This window comes from Odocoileus virginianus, chromosome 20 (assembly GCF_023699985.2).
Source record: "Odocoileus virginianus isolate 20LAN1187 ecotype Illinois chromosome 20, Ovbor_1.2, whole genome shotgun sequence".
Classification (NCBI taxonomy): domain Eukaryota; kingdom Metazoa; phylum Chordata; class Mammalia; order Artiodactyla; family Cervidae; genus Odocoileus; species Odocoileus virginianus.
The window spans coordinates 47,383,789-47,389,788 of NC_069693.1; the positions used below are offsets into that span (position 1 = coordinate 47,383,789).

The following is a 6,000-nucleotide window of genomic DNA, read 5'->3' on the forward strand; positions in this document are numbered from 1 at the left end:
AGGGAAGTCCCTTCCATCACTCTTTTGATGAACATTTCTTGGAATCAACTTGGAATTGACACCTTCCCCTTTACCTTTTTACTCACCTTCATCGTAAACAATATAATTATTTGTGTTGGTTATGTACTTTTTTTCTTAAAGTATATTAGCACAAGGACAAACCAGTTAATATGTCGGAGGGCTGGTGGCAGGGGAGGTGGTCCTATTCTGCCCCCCACCCCCCAGGGGACTCGCCCTGGGGGCACTGCCAGACCTTTGCCTGGAATACGGACTGCCTGAGTGTGCTGAGCACTTTGTGGACACACAACCCACACACAGAAGAGAACCCAGAGCCCCCACGTCCCCAGCGCCACGTGCGTCTCTGCCTGAGAGCTCCATGAGGACAGGGCTCTGGGTCTGTATGCTCCCTGCAGCATCCTCAGTGACCGGCACGGTGCCTGGCAGGCAGTGGGTCCTCAGTGTGTATCCGCAGAGTGATGTGTGAGTGGGTGAGAGAAGGTGCGCACGGGGCCTCCCCTCCTTCCGGTCTGTCCCTCCCCAGGGCCCAGGCCACACGGGCTGCTGTGCGGCGTGACTGTGTCCCCCCTGCCCAGAGTGTCTTCATGACCCTTGCCGTCTTTACAGCGCCCTGCAATTGTGTCACCCTCCCCGCCCTCGCCCTGTCCCATGCACCTCCATCTGTTGAAGCCTTGACCCCCACGGTGCTGGGATTTGCCAGTAATTCCACAATAAGAGGGTGAGGCCCTCATAATGGGATCAGTGACCTGAGAGAAGAGGAAGAGGACACAGAGGGGAGGCCACTCTCTGTCAACCAGGACGAGAGACCTCCCCAGGTTGACCCAACCTCCATAACTGTGAGATGCCCTCAGTCTGCAGTCCTTGGTCCTGGCAGCCTGAGCCAAGACCATGACCTCAGGATGGTCTTCGAGGTCGCAGGGCACCCCCACCGACCGTGAGCCACACCTGCGCCTCCTCGCCCTTCCTGCTGGACCATCTGCGTCTCCCTGGATGCACCAAGTTCTCTCCTGTTGGCGTTTCCGCAGGCGGCTCCCTCTGCCAGGATGCTCTCCCTCCATTTGTCACCCAGCTCCTTCTGGGCTCAGTTTACTCCTCAGGCGCTCGAGGACGGCCTACTGACCCCCATCTCTGCCCACCACCCTCCCCCACACCCCAGGGCACTGCAGGGTCACCCCTCTGTATCAGCAGGACTCCCCCAAGCCCCAGGGCACTGAGGGGTCTCCCCTCTGTTTCAGCAGAACTCCCCTATGTCCCAGGGCAATGCAGGGTTTCCCCTCTGTATCAGCAGGGCTCTCCCACACCCCAGGGCACTGAGGGGTCTCCCCTCTGTATCAGCAAGATGGGTCAGTGACATCTTAACCCCAGAACCTTGGTGATGTCACACAATGAAGGTTTACCTGTCACTGGCATTCAGAGAAGTTCCTTGGGGCCCTGTCTAGATCGCTAGTTAGGGCCCCAGGAGGATGGTGGCTGCACCCTGGGCTCAGCCAGTAGTGTCGGGAACTCAGTCCTGACCCAGAGTGACAGAGATCACTGCTTATGGTCCACTGGCCAGAACTAGCCACCTGGACTCAACCAACATGGCAGGGGGAGAGAGGAACATACAAATCCCTCTTGTCGCTCGGAAAAAGAAAATACTAATACAACAGAGTGGTCTCTGCCGTTGCCCATCATAGAATGTTCCTCACGATGTGTAACTGTTGAGTTATTGTCTGCTCATTCCCTGCCAGAGACGGAAGTTCCTCTGGTCCCTGGCTTTCAGCTTTCCCCCTAGTTTTACCCTGGACACTTTGCATGCCCCCCCCCCCCCCAGCCTGGAAGGACCGTGAAGGTTTGAGAAGGATCTAGTCAAGACTCATGGCTGCTGCTCCAAGTGGACACCTGCATCCCCCGGTGACACCCCGATTTCTCAGATGCCCTGTGCTCTGTGCTGACTGCAGTGGGTCTTTTCCTCACTGTTCCCGTTTGCTTCCACATCAGTGGACGCTGTCGAGGACCTATGAAATATCCTAAACACATTCCGTCTGTCTTGTCTGTTTTCCATTTTGTGTTTGTGCTGTTTTTTGGTACAATAAACAAGGTAAAAGCAATGAAGTAAACAGCATGAGGTTTAAAGTGTTTTCAACAAGTGAACAATGCCTAACTGTCCTGAGAATGTGAATCCTTAGTTTACACTGATAGCTGGAAAACAAAGCATTTGGATAGCAGCCAGCTTTCCAGGGTGAATAAACACCTCGAAAGGGACAAATATTTTTCACAGACTGTCAGTGAAACAGAGGCTCATATGTTTAAAAATAAATACCTAAAAAGGGAAGAAAGAAAATAAAGAGCAAAGAGACCCTGCTAACCTTCAGTTTCCAAATGAGCTAAAAAGCAAGTTTTTATAGTTATATTTACTGCATCCAAAGAAACAAAACTCTTTTAACTCCTCTGTACCACTGCTCTCAATGAGTTTTTCTAAAATGTCACTCTTGAGATTGAACAAGGGACTTCATTCTTTAGGTCTTAATTTCCTCATCTGTGAAATGGAGGTAATTATAATTCCTCATTCACAGCATAATTATGAGAACTAAAAAGGTTAATATATGTAGAAGGCTCAGACCAGGGTGTGGCACCTGTGACATCCATCCATATAAATTTTAGTCATCACCATCACCACCACCATCATCATATCATTATCATCACCATCACTATCGCCATCATTACCATCATCATCGTCACCATCAACCCCACCATCATCACCACAATCAACATTCACTATCACCATCATCACCATAGTCATCATCACTATCACCTCATCACCATCACTGTCACCATCTTCACCATCATCCCCACCATCATAACCATCGAAACATTATCACCATCATCACCATAGAAACATTATCACCATCATCACCATTGAAACATTATCACCATCATCACCATCATCATCATCATTATTATTGGTAGTTACAAACCTCATATGATGAAAGCAATGTCGGGAAGTGTCAGGAACCCATCTTCTGGTTGGTATTAGACAGTTGTCATCCAGTGGGATGCAAGCTCGACTACTGAGCATAGATCTGAAATGTGAGTATATTGCAGTTTTTTTGGCTATCACCCCAGTAAGGCACAGGCATACATGTCCACACACTTAATATACCCACGCACTTGACTCCTTTCTGAATATTCTCTGTACTAGTACTGTGAGGAAGGCGACATAAAGGCAGTTGCTTGACTGGATAGTTCTCAAGAACTCACAAATTGGCAGAATGCTTCTTCTTGACCCACAATTGCCAGGGCTGCAGAAGCACATACTCCAGAATGTTAGCAGGGGTCACCCCTGGGAGCAGCATTAGAAGTAGGCTGCCTGCAGTTCCCTAGTTTGTGCCTGGTTTCCCCCAGTGTCATTGTTCGCAATTCCCCAGTTATGAAGTATATGATCACTGTCATTTTAGTGGTTTCTGATCTTCTTCTTGCTCATCTGTATTTTCTAAGCTTTTCAAAAGGAAAGTTTTGTTGTTGTTCAGTCTCTCTGTCATGTCCAACTCTTTGCAACCCCGTGGACTGCAGCATGCCAGGCTTCTCTGTTCTTTACCAACTCCTGGAGCTTGCTCAAACTCATGTCTGTTGAGTCAGTGATACCACTCAACCATCTCATCTTCTGTCCTCCCTTTCTCCTCCTGCCTTCAGTTTTTCCCAGCATCAGGAGCTTTTCTAACGAGTCAGCTCTTTGCATCAGGTGGCCAAAATATCGGAACTTCAGTTTCAGCATCAGTCCTTCCAGTTCAGGATTGAGTTCCTTTAGGATTGATTGGTTTGATCTCCTTGCAGTCCAAGGGACTCTCAAGAGTCTTCTCCAACACCACAGTTCAAAAGCATCAATTCTTTGGCACTCAGCTTTCTTTACAGTCCAACTCTCACATCTGTATATGACTACTGGAAAACCATAGTTTGACTGATGGACCTTTGTTGGCAAAGTAGATGTCTCTGCTCTTTAATAGGCTGTCTAGGTTTGTCAGAGCTTTCCTACCAAGGAGCAAGTGTCTTTTAATTTCATGGCTGCAGTCACCATCTGCAGTGATTTTGGAGCCCAAGAAAATAAAGTCTGTCACTGTTTCCATTGTTTCCCCATCTATTTGCCATGAAGTGATGGGACTAGATGCCATGATGTTCATTTTTTGAATGTTGAGTTTTAAGCCAGCTTTTTCACTCTCTTTCACTTTCATCAAGAGGCTCTTTAGTTCTTCTTCGCTTTCTTCCGTAAGGGTGGTATCATCTGCATAGCTGAGGTTATTGATGTGTCTTCCAGCAATCTTGATTCCAGCTTGTGCTTCATCCAGCCCGGCATTTCATATGGTGTACTGTTCTTGTAAGTTAAATAAACAGGGTGGAAATATACAGCCTTGACATACTCCTTTCCCATTTTGGAACCAGTCCACTGTTCCACGTCTGTTTATAACTTGCTTCTTGACCTGCATACAGGTTACTCAGGAGGCAGGTAAGGTGGTCTGGTATTCCCATCTCTTTAAGAATTTTCCACAGTTTGTTGTAATCCACACAGTCAGAGTCTTTAGCGTAGTCAGTGAAGCAGAAGATGTTTTTATGGAATTTTCTTGCTTTATCTATGATCCAGTGGATGCTGGCAATTTGGTCTCTGGTTCCTCTTTTAACCAGAAAAGTCATTCCTGGTTAGGAACTTCTGGTTCCTTCTTCTGCCTTTTCTAAATCCAACTTGAACATCTGGAAGTTCTTAGTTCACATACTGTTGAAGCCTAGCTTGGAGAATCTTGAACATTACTTTGCTAGCATGTGAGATGAGTGCAATTGTGGGGTAGTTTGAACATTCTTTGGCATTTATTTTCTTTGGGGTTGGAATGAAAACTGACCTTTTCTAGTCCTGTGACCACTGCTGAGTTTTCCAAATTTGCTGACATATCGAGTGCAGCACTTTCACAGCATCATCTTTTAGGATTTGAAATAGCTCAACGTTTGTAATTGAAAAGTAGAACAGTACCAGTGACAAGGCACCAACAAGGTGCCACCTTCCCCAGAGATGGTTTTCTGCTCCCCTAGCATGAACCTCTCTAGGCAGAATCTTCTCCAGCCTGTCCATAGCAGGCTGGTGTTAAATATTGGCTACCAAGCAGGAAGCTGACCAGCCCCACCCCCAGCTCTTTGTGTAAAGATGATCCTACTAGTGTTGGTGGAAACTGAAGCACTCCTACGGTAGACATAACACAGAGACCTCCTCCAGATTGTGGTCCCCTTTGGTGGGGAGCGTAAGGCAGGGCTTGCACAGAAGAACTTGGGCTGGCTCTGTCAGCTTGGTGCTTTCACCCGGCAACATCTCTCTATATGGGAACAGAAAAACATTAACTCAGGAACCCATGCCCATTACTGAATCGCTGTGTCTGCAACTTTATGCTCATTAGGGTTTTAATAAACTCCTGCCTGTTTTTATAGGGATTTTTTTCCACCACCTTTGAACTACTTGAAAACAATAAAGTGCCCTCTTCACACAGGTTGGCCCAATGGGAAGACTGACCTTATTTCCACTCTCCTCCTGAGAGTGACAATGCAGCCCCACGAACCAGGGACGCTGTGATCGGATGAGAGATGGACTTCAGCTTCTGTGGTGACCCCCGGAAGAGGAAGCAACTAGACATTTCCTCTGCACATTCTTTTGCAAAGATACAAGTAAAGGATATTTGTCCTGGATTGTTTTTCCTTCTTTGAATGCCAGAAAAACTTGCTAAGTTCAAGGGAAATGGGGGGGGGGGAACTTGCATTATTAAGTTTTAATGGATAACGGTGGGTCTTTGGTCAAAGACCCACGTCTTCCATGGCCATGACTATTTTCACACCTAGAGGCCCAAGCATACTTTGGGGTGCAGGTTTCAGATAAGCCGACTCTTGGGGCTGACACGTTGAGTGCTCCCCATTCCCTGGGTAGTGGCGCCCACCTGGGTGCACCTGTGCATCATGAGTGCCCTCACTGAT

General features: G+C 47.6%; 1 long non-coding RNA gene across 1 annotated transcript in view; it reads left to right on the top strand.

The window, feature by feature from the left end:
- Positions 1-5,718, top strand: part of LOC110136376 (uncharacterized) — a 29,843-nt gene extending 24,125 nt beyond the window's left edge. Inside the window, exon 3 of the long non-coding RNA XR_002313630.2 lies at positions 5,523-5,718. This is a non-coding gene — a long non-coding RNA (uncharacterized lncRNA). The remainder of the gene's footprint in view (positions 1-5,522) is intronic.
- The last annotated feature ends 282 nt before the right edge of the window (positions 5,719-6,000 follow it).